The 12212-nt window shown below is 41.9% G+C and overlaps 2 pseudogenes; both read left to right on the forward strand.

The window, feature by feature from the left end:
* Positions 1-12212, forward strand: part of LOC138637638 (zinc finger protein 729-like) — a 304899-nt pseudogene that overhangs the window by 13168 nt on the left and 279519 nt on the right.
* On the forward strand, positions 8042-11960 carry LOC138681089 (oocyte zinc finger protein XlCOF7.1-like; annotated as a pseudogene).

Raw genomic sequence — 12212 nt, forward strand, 5'->3', positions numbered from 1 at the left:
TCACCTACACAAATAATGAGTTGGTGACTAAATTATCACCTGTGCAGTACAAGGAAATCCTTAAAACATGACCTGTTTGCAGCCCTCGAGGAATGCAGTTTGACACCCCTGTGCTATATAACCCAGTGTCCACCGGAAGTGGGGGAGGACGCCGGCGTCTGTGCAGTAAGCAGAGTTTGTTAGGTGTTTCTATGGTGACGGTGTCTCACATGGCTGATGGCATGTGGGGACCCGGCGTCTGCATCTGCGCACTGTGCAAAGCTTGGCAGGCCTCCCTATGTTGACGGCCCGGCTTACACGTCATGGATCCACCCACGGCTGTTAACCGCCGCTGTCAATGTGCGCCGGAAATCCTGCCCATCAGTGATCTGATCATCGCCTGTATGTAGCAGAGCCGATCGGAAAACTATGAAACTGTGAATACTATTGAAGCATGCCAAAAGTAAAAAAAAGTTTTAAAAATATTTTTAAAAAAAAGTTCAACTCACCCCTAGTGATGAGCGAGTATACTCATTGCTCGGGTGTTCTCTGAGTATTCGGGCATGTTCGGAGATTTAGTTTTTGTCGACACAGCTGCATAATTTGCAGCTACTAGACAGTCTGAATACATGTAGGGATTCCCTAACAAAGAGGCAACCCCCACATGTATTCAAGCTGTCTAGCAGCCACAAATCATGCAGCTGTGCTGACAAAAACGAAATCTCTGAGCACGCCCGAATACTCAGAGAACACCCGAGCATGCTCGGGAAAACCTGAGCAACAAGTACTCACATATCACTACTCGCCTCCCTTTTGTCCCCTTCAAAATAAAAAAAAAAAAAAAAAAATCAAACCTACACATATTTGGTATCGCCGCTTTCAGAATCGCCCGATCTATCAATATAAAAAAAGAATTAACCCAATCGGTAAATGGCGAAACGAGAAAAAATTCAAAACACCAGAATTACGTTTTTTTGGTCGCCGCTACAGTGCAATAAAATGTAATAACGAGCAATCAAAAGATCGTATCTCCACCAAAATGGTATCAATAAAAACATCACCACGGTGCACAAAAAATAAGCCCTCACCCAACCCCAGATCACGAAAAATGGAGACACTATGGGTATCAGAAAATAGCGTGTTTTTTTCTTACTAAAGTTTAAAAAAAATTTTCACCACTTAAATAAAAAATAACCTAGACATGTTTGGTGTCTAAGAACTCATAATGACCTGGAGAATCATAATGGCAGCTCAGTGTTAGCATTTAGCGAACACGGTAAAAAAAAAAAAATAAGTGTGGAATCTGCACTTTTTTTGCAACTTCACCACACTTGGATTTTTGTTCCCATTTTCCAGTACATGATATGTTACAACCAATGGAGTCATTCAAAAGTACAACTCGTCCTGCAAAATAACAAGCCCTCACATGGCCATATTGACCGAAAAATAAAAAAAAGTTATGGCTCTGGGAAGAAGAGGAGCGAAAAACAGAAATGCAAAAAATGGCCCAGGGGTTAGGGGGTTAAAATCACATTCTTATATATTGGGTCACAGCTTCTGTAACAGGCAGAGCGGCCATGGCCGAGGGCTACATCCATGCCCCGCCACACTACAGAAAAATGTGGATCATGGCTCGGTGAGTCTTTACCTTAGCGATACGCCGCTGCAGACCGCATGCTGATGCCTCACAAGACATGGCAGGTCCCGATGAAGAAGAGGTGAACAAGGGAGACCAGAGTCCAAAAATAAACTTTTCTTTACTAAAACTGATGTGAACTATATACATCAGATAGCAGACATAACGCTTAAAGGGAACTTGTTACCAGGAAGAACGCTGTTATACAGTACTAGATTGTGGCCCGATTCTAACGCATCGGGTATTCTAGAATATGCATGTCCCCGTAGTATATGGACAATGAGGATTCCAGAATTCGCGGCAGACTGTGCCCGTCGCTGATTGGTCGAGGCAACCTTTATGACATCATCGTCGCCATGGCAACCATTATGACATCTACGTCGATACTGTGCCCGTCGCTGATTGGTCAAGGCGAATTCGCGGCAGACTGTGCCCATCGCTGATTGGTCGAGGCAACCTTTATGACCGTCGCCATGCTGTGCCCGTCGCTGATTGGTCGAGGCCTGGCGGCCTCAACCAATCAGAGACGCGGGATTTCCAGGACAGACAGACGGAAAAACCCTTAATCTGCAGGTTAACAGCATTCTGATGCTGTCCGGCGCCTGTACGCAGCCGAGTGCAGCAGGGAGAAAATGATCTTTATCCAGCCGGCTATTGGCACAATCTAGAGGCAGGAATTTCCCGGTTACATATCGGTACATTACTTCTGTTACATTCTGCACTAGACCGGCAAACCATTATGGGAACCTCCATCTTCCCTTTATGTGAGGACCTCACTGCTCACTAATATTCTCAAAGTCCATTTGATGTGGGCCACCCGCTATGTGGTCTGTCACTGTATCTTCAATGTCCCGGCCTGGCCATCTCTGCGACCCTCAGGTCTGGCTACACATTGGCTTCCTATCTAGTATAGATAACATTTGCTGTATGCCCCCACTTGCCTGAGATAAGGAGGAATCCATCTGCCACCTTACTTACTCGAGAACATACTATTTGATCATGGTCTCCCCCTTTCTTCACACAACACCCATTTCAATGTAGGTTCTGATCAAACTAGGACCATACGTCCTTTTCCTTCCAGCACTTTTCATCTGAGGTCCTTTTGCACACATAACACCTCCCACCATGGGCTGGCTCCAATTCTTAAACCTGCAATTAACTAACTTTTGCAGGCCACAAATTGGATAAAACAACATTTGAAACATGACAATGCATTAAATAACCATAAGGTCTTGAAGGAAGCGTGTCGGTAGCTTCTACAATCTTTAGCAGGTTTCAAGCTGAAGGTCCACATCAAAACTCCAACAATCATTTCATGCAGCTAGTGACCTTCCGGATGCAGTAGGACTGGCTCTCTTACTCTCCTCACCTGCAACCAGGCCCGGACTGGCCATCTGGCAATTCTGGCAAATGCCAGAAGGGCCTGTCTTGTCGTGAGCTGCCTTGTCTGCTACGTTATTAACAGAATCGGTGTTCTCAAGACACCCCATCCAGTTCTTGGGGACAGGGACAACATGGGCCTTTGTGGTTTCAAATGTCAGGGCTGAATTTCATCTCCAGTCCATACCTGTCTGCAACCACCACATTGCCTCTTGCCATAGAATGCAGCCAGCACTTAGCAGAGGCGCCAGCATATGGAGTGGGTGCCATCTTGGATTCTGAGCTCCGGTGCGCACCACTGTTCAGCAACTCATAGGCAGTGGCACAGATCTGTCAATTATACCCAGGGCACAGCTTCAAGAGCTCTTCCCAAGCACAGCTCTGACAGATGTCACATCAGCAATGACAGACAGCTGCAGCACAATACCTCAAACCAGACATAGATACATAGACCATGGGAAAATGAAGACAACAAGAAGACATTTTTAAAAATCTGATTCAAAAATACAATAATTTCAACCAAGAAACCTAGTTGAATAGCATTTGGGTAATGCATGTGAATGCCTGTGCTTTGTGGTTGTGTCCGTTGTTATTTTCAGGACATCATCCATTGGCGCGGATGGTGTGTGATATGATATCTCAGGTTATTTAACGGGATCCAAGAGGTAACATTTCTCCTTGTGGAGAGTGACATGTCAAGCCAGGCATGCCAAGGTGAGGAGACCTTTAAGACCTTGCAATGCTCCTCTGGGAAATATGCAAATTGTCTCTTCAGGGAGGATGAGGACTAGAACTCTAGCACCACCTACAGGAAGCAGCAATCCTAAAAGTCAGTGTCGACCCTTTAACGAGCCTTATAATAATAATTTTATTTCTATAGCACTGACATATTCCGCAGCACTTTACATTTTAGAGGACCTTTGTCACATGACTTAGGATAAAAGCCAAACCCTTTGCTTCTTTCTATAGGTGGCACTGGAGTTCTAGTCCTCATCCTCTCTGAAGAGACCACTTTTATGTTAAGGAATAGTAACATTTATTCTGTCTTGTAATTACAAACGGGCCTTGTCAGGCAACAAGAATACTGATACGATACGATAAACTTTATTGATCCCCAGGAAAATTGTAATATCACAGTCTGACACTCCCGGCGTGTACAGGACCTGTGGTGATGTCACAGTCATGTGATCAGTTACGCTCATGTTAGTGGCTATCAGACCTACACATGATCACATGACAGGAAGTGCTGAAAAAAAATGTTCACTGCTTTACTCCTCCTCGTGTGACTGATCACATGACTGTGACATCACCACAGGTCCTGCAGTCGCTCGGTTACAACATGTGCAGATAATTTCCTGCCGCTTCGTACATGGTAGAGCCTCATTTTTCAGACTTTCCCGTGGAGCAGCAGAGCGCTGTGGAGGGAAATCTCCTCCCCTACAAGTGACATCGCTACCACATCCTTGGGGGCTCCGTCCCGTCAGGTGACGTCACAACTGCCAGGAGACACTTCTTTCTGGAGGAGCCGGTGAGCAGAGTTTCTGGTGGAGACTGTCAGTAACTGACAGCCCTATTATCTTCATATTCCGCAAAGCACAAGGAAATAAACACGATACTAAACGTCTCGGCTCACGTTTATCAAAAATGGCGAAACTTTTACCAAATTCTTAGTATCCTTCCACTGCGCCGCTCCATATTTATCAAATGTGGCTCCTTAGTGATAAATTCGGAGCCAATTACAGCGGCGCAACTTTTTAAGCATTTTTATTTCAGGTCTCAATGAGAGCGGGAGATCAGATCGATGTGTCAGGTGTCGCACATTAATGCGGAAATTGTGACTTTTCCCCTTCTGGTGCTGGTCGTGTTACACGTCCGCCGCCACATTCATATAACAGGACGGACCAGAACTCGCGACTATCACTGCAGTTTAACCCCTTAGATGCTGCTGCCAATCTCTGACATCAATATTTCTCTGGCTGCGATCTGTGCTCACGTGATGCTGATGGGTTAACACTGCAGCCGGGGCCCTATTGAAGGTCCCAGAATCTTTGTGCTCCTGTGAATCGCCCTGTGACTGCGCCTCATAGGAGATCGATAGCTTTACTGCATACTTAAATACTGCAGTACAATAAATAGGACTGCAAAAGATATAAAAATGAACAAAAAAAAAATACTAAAAGTTGAATGCCCCCATTACAAATGCAAACCTTATAATTAAAAAAAAACAAAAAAAAAAAACTATATTTAGTATCAATACGTCTAGAAAAGTCTGATCTGTCTAAATATAAAGCTAAATATAAAATTAACCATTATGGTAAATGCTGTAAAGGAAAAAAAAATGGAGTTCCTGATTTGGTGCCAATAAAGACTACAGTTCACTATACAAAACAAACAGTCGACTAAAAAGTATAAAAATGTATCTGGAAAATAGCGGAACAAACTTTGTTGTGCAAACTTGATGACCACACAGGACGGCAGCTTCTGCTCTTGCGATGAGAAGCTACAGCAAGAGCAAATCTCATTACGTAGCACAGAACCTGAATCGTACTGGATAAGAATGTCTGGTCTTGGGATATAAATGTTATTGTTCCCTCATCTCTTTAAGCATTGCTATACTGTCTGTATAGTGCTCTGTATATATAGATAAAGAGGAACAGCACCAGAAAAAATACCTTGAAGCGTGCACGCTTCCCTGAACAGCATTCCAATGGCCTTTCAAACAGTGAACAAAAAAAAAAAACAGCACAAAAAGATATAAAAAAGAGGACTTCAATGCCCTATGGTGTGGCCACAGGGCATTAAAGTCCTCTTTTTTTATAGCTTTTTGTGCTGTTTTTCTTTTTGTTATATATATATATATATATATATATATATATATATATATATATATACATATATGTGTGTTTGGCGCAATTTGTGTTAGGGAAAGTTTGTCCTCGGGCCCAGTATAGTGATAGGGGCGTAGTGTCCATAGTTGGCCATTAGAGGGGGGCACTGTAGGATATAGTTAGAGTAGGAGGGGCACAGTGGCATAAGAATAGTTAGGTTTCCTGGTTTTAGTCGACAGTCAGGGTCTGGGCACCTGTGCAGCTCACTGGGCTGCCTGGTGTTAAATATGCTTATTTCACACATTTATTTAATCAGGACTCTTTACCAGATGCGATACTCTTAAAGAAAAAAATGTCATGATATTTTCAAAAAAAATGTAGTGGTTTATTGGATTGTCCGCAAAAAAACCACACTGCAGCAAAATATAAAATAGGTGAAGTAGTTACAAAGAGACTGGCCATTTGAGATTGTGAATGGTAAATGGCGTCTGTCTTTGTCATGGAGTAGAAGTCATCATGGCTACCACCTGTTCATTCCTTCTGTGAGTAGTCTGAAGTCCGTGCAGAATAAAGGAGAGAAGGCCCAAGGTGACAGCCCCCCCACCTCCTGAGAGACGTGATTATATATGTCCCATAGAGTACGTGTTCTCTCTATATGGTGTTAACTTATTCTGACCTAAGTATACAAAAATAGCTTTTGTAACATCAGCGAGAGATAATGTGCTCAGTTCAGAATTGAGAATAAGAATAAGTCAAAAATTAATAATTTTGCATACAGCATCTTACACAGAGAGGTTCTTCTAGGAGGAAGAAGTGCGGCAGTGCTGCGGACACAGCTAAAGGAATCTGTCCCCATAGAGAGAAAGAGAAGTTTGTTCAGTCGGAAAGCACAACCAAGATGTGGCAGGTCTTTGCCTGGGCGGCAGTTCTTAGAACCGGGGCAAAGCGGTGTAGGACTCCCCCATGTAAGGCAAGAATTCCAGATGGAATAGATTCTGTAGGACCGGAAGATAAGGTCTGACCCATGGCTGAGTACAGAGAAGGAGAAAACAGAGCAGGGACAGAGAAGAAGGTACTGACTGTGATACCCGAAGTTCCTGTATTTGAGCAAGTTGGGCTGAGTAAGCAAGTCCATATTGAAGTAAAGCTGGAGTGTGTCTCCTTTATTTAGGAAACCATCTGTAAGGAATACATCCCCTTACCAGGCAAGTCCAGATGGCACAGAGCGTCAACACAGAGGTAACGCAGCAGAGAAATGTGAACTTATGCAGGAGGGGGTCCAGGGAATGATACAGGGATTGCTGTTGGCCATGGCTACCTCCCTGGCTCTCCCCTCCTACACTCTATCTACTCCAGCAAAACTGAACATGTTTATAAAGTGAAATTCTCCTTTTTTTGTAGACGCCATGATAGTATGACAATAACTGAAACCTCCATTGTACAGTATGATACACACAGTATTCTCAAATCGTGAGATACTTCATCTCAGAACATCTTGTTTCCTCAGGTTCCTTATGTTCAGTAGTCTGTCCCTTTAATAGACGATGGTCCTCTCCATCAGTGACCCCCCGAGGATGGAGCAGGACACAGACCACATGGCGGCTCGGATATTAGACCTCACCCTGGAGATAATCTACTGGATCACTGGAGAGGTGAGACCTTCACATCACTCTGATCTCTAGGAATAAAGCAGGGAAATGACGGGAAAGGTGAAGGATTCTTGTCCTCTGTGTAGTGATCGGCGTCTCCCCATACACAGGATCACACAGTAGTGAAGACGTCGTCTGGGGAGTGTGCGACCCTCCGTGTGTCAGGAAGGCGGAGCAGGACCCCGAGTGACATCACCGAGCCTCCATCTCATTCACTGATACATGAGCAGAAGATCCTAGAACTGACCAATAGGATCACTGAGCTGCTGAGCGGAGAGGTGAGCGCTGCCGGGAATGCTGGGACATTATAGAATAACGCCGGGGGAGGGGTCTGCTAATGGCGGGTCATTGTGTGTGTCAGGTTCCTATAAGGTGTCAGGACGTCACCGTCTATTTCTCCATGGAGGAGTGGGAGTATATAGAAGGACACAAGGATCTGTACAAGAATGCCATGATGGAAGATCACCGAACCATCACATCTCCGGGTAAGAGGAGACCTTCCTGGGTTGTAGAGAACAGGTCTGAGAGTCGTCTAGATTCCCCATCATCTGCTCATCACATATAGACAATGTATTCAGTCACTGCGGTTATTTCCTATAGATGGATCCAGTCCGAGAAATCCCCCGGAGAGAAGTCCCAGTCCTCTATATTCCCAGGATCGGCCAGAGGAGGAGGAGGATGTCCCCCGGGATCATCAGGTAGATGAAATGAGATTTCTGTAAATCTTCTATAGATTAATATAATGAGGCTTCTACTAATCTCCGGCCGTCATGCTGAGTACTGGAGGCTCCAACAGATCCTGTCACCTGTGGTCGGTATAAATGGTTTCTAGGTTTATATAACATTGTATTGTGCTTGGAAACTGAGATGTAATGTGAATGAATGTAAAGTTTTGCAGTGTAGATCTCAATCATAGACAGATAGAACAACGCCATTTGACTGCTTCTATAGCAGAAAGAACAAAAATGACCTCTTCAACAATGAAGAGAGAGACAGGAGAATCTGGGAGTATAAACTTATGACAGCCTTTGACACACTTAGTGCAGGAATGAATGTGTCGCATGGATTTATGTATTTTTACATCAATTAAGGAATTTGCTCCTCAAACCTTGTGGGGGCATCACAACACGGAACCAGACCCCAATCAGAGGACAATAAAACATTCACTCCTTATCTACAAACTGTTCCAATATTTATGGACACAACTGTTTATCACTCTCCCATAATGATAGTTCTGTGCTGTGTTGTGTATAAATATGTGATTCTTCAGATGTTGTATTAGTCTATGCCTGATGAAGAGACCTGTGTAGTCGCGAAAGCTGCAATTTGTTACCATCTTTTCAGTTCGCCATTAAAAGGTATTAACCACTGAGGACCCTCAGTTCCAAATATTTTTCTATCTACTGGCTAACACGGTACCAAGATATATATCTTTCCTGTATCTCTTCAACAATGATGATACTAAGCACAGCGCCCAACCCACAAAAATTAATTTCATGCAGAGAAATAACTAATGCTCTGTTTATGTGTAAAATACTCGGTTAAATGTTACTCCTTTCCGATCGCCGTGCAAGGAGAAACTTTAGGGTAGATAATTCCATTTCTTCTAGGAGGTTGATGACGTTTGTCAGCATGTAATAAAAGAGCATTCTTTTTCTTGTTTCTCATGTGTAAAATGTGGGATTCTTCTAGGAAAATCCTGTTGGAATGACGTATGGACTCAAAAATCCCACATCAGTGTCAGTGACTGGTAAGAGCTTGTTTGACTTTAAATGTCCCTATTATTAGGATCAGTAATAAGAAAGATCAGAAAAATGTTGTTTTCATGGTCATTATTAGTAATTTATGTAATGAATGTAATGATCATCTGTTAATTGTTTCTAACATCATGTCCTTTCTATCTGTATATAACGTTGTGTCCTTTCTCTGTCTCTATAAAACGTTGTGTTCTCACACTCCACTTTGTCATATATCACTATTAGTAACATAGTAACATAGTTAGTAAGGCCGAAAAAAGACATTTGTCCATCCAGTTCAGCCTATATTCCATCATAATAAATCCCCAGATCTACGTCCTTCTACAGAACCTAATAATTGTATGATACAATATTGTTCTGCTCCAGGAAGACATCCAGGCCTCTCTTGAACCCCTCGACTATAGTAACATAGTTATTTGTCTCCTCTCTGATCTGCTTGGTTAGACATCATTAAGTATTATTTTCTATCTTACATAACACCTATCCTAATTTTACCTGATTGATTTTTTTATCCATATTTTTCCAAAAGTCTTCAAATTACAAAAATATTTTCCGTGAAAAAGTAATTTAATATTTATTTTTCTAGGTGAAGACTGGAAGAGAAGCTGTCATGGAAATCTCCTTTTGGATGACAATACCACAAAAGCTCATTCAATAACTCCTAATGTACCTACAGTCTTTCACAACAGATATGTATCCACTGATACCAACAGTCAGAAAAAACTTTTGTCTAATCAATTGCAGATTAGCAAACAAGGAACTGGAAATAGACCAGGGAAAATATTTTCATGTTGGGAAAATGTAAATACAAAATCTAATCTTTCTTTAAGTGAGCAAATTCACAGAAAGGAAAACTCATTTTCATGTACGGAATGTGGGAAATCTTTTACCAAAGAAATTCATCTCGTTAGACATCAAAGAACTCACACAGGACAGAAACCATTTTCATCTTTGGAATGTGCACAGCACTTTATTCCTAAAGGTTCTCCTGAGAATCGTCCAGGAAGTCAAACAGGGGAGAAGCCATTTGCATGTTTTCAATGTGAGAAATGTTTTACTCAGAAATCAAATCTTCTGAAACATCTTAGAATTCACACAGGAGAGAAGCCATTTCCATGTTCCGAATGTGGGAAATGTTTTATCAAGAAATCAAACCTTCTGGATCATCTAAGATGTCACACAGGAGAGAAGCCTTTTTGCTGTTCAGAATGTGGGAAATGTTTTACCCAAAAATCAAATCTTGTGACACATCAAAGAATTCACACTGAGGAGAAGCCATTTCTATGTCCTGACTGTGGGAAGTGTTTTAGTCAGAAGTCCAGTCTTATAGAACATCTCAGAAGTCACACTGGGGAGAAGCCATTTTCATGTTTAGAATGTGGGAAATGTTTTAAGAAGAAATCAAGCCTTCTGGATCATCGAAGAAGTCACACAGGGGAGAAACCATTTTTCTGTACAGAATGTGGGAAATGTTATAGGAAGAAATCAAACCTTCTGGATCATCTAAGAAGTCACACAGGAGAGAAGCCATATTCCTGTGCAGAATGTGGGGCATGTTATACCTATAAATCAAATCTGGTGAAGCATAAAATGAGTCACACTGAGGAGAAGCAATTTTCATGCTCAGAATGTGGGAAATGTTTTAGGAAGAAATTAGGTCTTGTAGAACATCTAAAAATTCACACTGACGAGAAGTCATTTTCATGTCTTGAATGTGGGAAATGTTTTAATCAGAAACTAGGTCTTGTTGCACATCTGAAAATCCACACGGGAGATAAGCCATTTTCATGTTCAGAATGTGGAAAATGTTTTAGGCAGAAATCCAATCTTGTAAAACATGAAAACAATCACAATGTGGAGAAGCTATTTTCCTGTGCTGAATGTGGAAGAAGTTTTAGTCGGCAATCAATTCTTTTGGAACATCAAAGAACTCACACAGGAGAGAAGCCATTTCCATGTTCAGAATGTGGAAAATGTTTTAACAAGAAGTCAAATCTTCTTGTACATCTGAGGAGTCACACAGGGGAGAAGCCATATTCATGTTTAGTATGTGGAAAATGTTTTAATATGAAATCAAATCTTATGACACATCTAAGAATTCACTCTGGGGAGAAGCCATTTTCATGTTCAGAATGTGGGAAATCTTTTAGCCAGAAATCCAGTCTCGTAAAGCATCTAAAAGTTCACACAGGGTAGAAGCCTTTATTATGTTCAGAATGTAAGTAACATTTTAGCCACTCATCAGGTCTTGTTATACATTGGAGAACGGAGCCATTTTAATGTTCAGATTGCAATAAAATGTGAAAGATTTGGAGTATAATTGTGTAAGAAAGACTTGCTCCCTAACAGTGCCTTCTGATGTATAATTTAACCCCTTGAGGAATATCGTGCAGTAAGAAGTCCTCAAATGACCAGTTCCAAACTATTTTCATACTCTGTGTTTGTAAATTTTGCACATATGTAATGGACAGCCTCCTTCCGACACTATGGACAAATATCACTGGTAGATTGTTACCCTATTGTAGTTTGCTACCAAAGTGGACTATGTGGCATAAAAGAAAAAAAGGAAAGACACAAAAATGTAAGTTCTTTTTTACCTTAGTTCAAAGAGCTGGCTCAGTCCTCTCGATAACTAAAAGAAATTCTTCGCATAACTTAGGACTGATCCGGTTTGGAAGTGGAAAGGATCAGTAAGTGACTACTTGAAATGCAGAACTAATAAAAGATAGAAAACGGCTCAAAATGTTTGTTTCCTGATTCTTCTATGGCAGCGCAGCAATTGGTTAAGTTTACCTGGAGGCCAAGGCATCGGAAATTTAGCAAAGATTAAAACAAATGCAAGTTGTGTGTTACCTACAAGACCTCGGCACACCATAAACCAGGCACTTTTTTTTTACTTTAGTCTATGAACAAGTACAGTTGAGTTTTTCTGTGCGTTTCTTCTCTACAGTACGCATTAATATCTTCCCCCGTACCTGTAATC

The sequence above is a fragment of the Ranitomeya imitator genome, chromosome 5 (genome assembly GCF_032444005.1).
Source record: "Ranitomeya imitator isolate aRanImi1 chromosome 5, aRanImi1.pri, whole genome shotgun sequence".
NCBI lineage: Eukaryota > Metazoa > Chordata > Amphibia > Anura > Dendrobatidae > Ranitomeya > Ranitomeya imitator.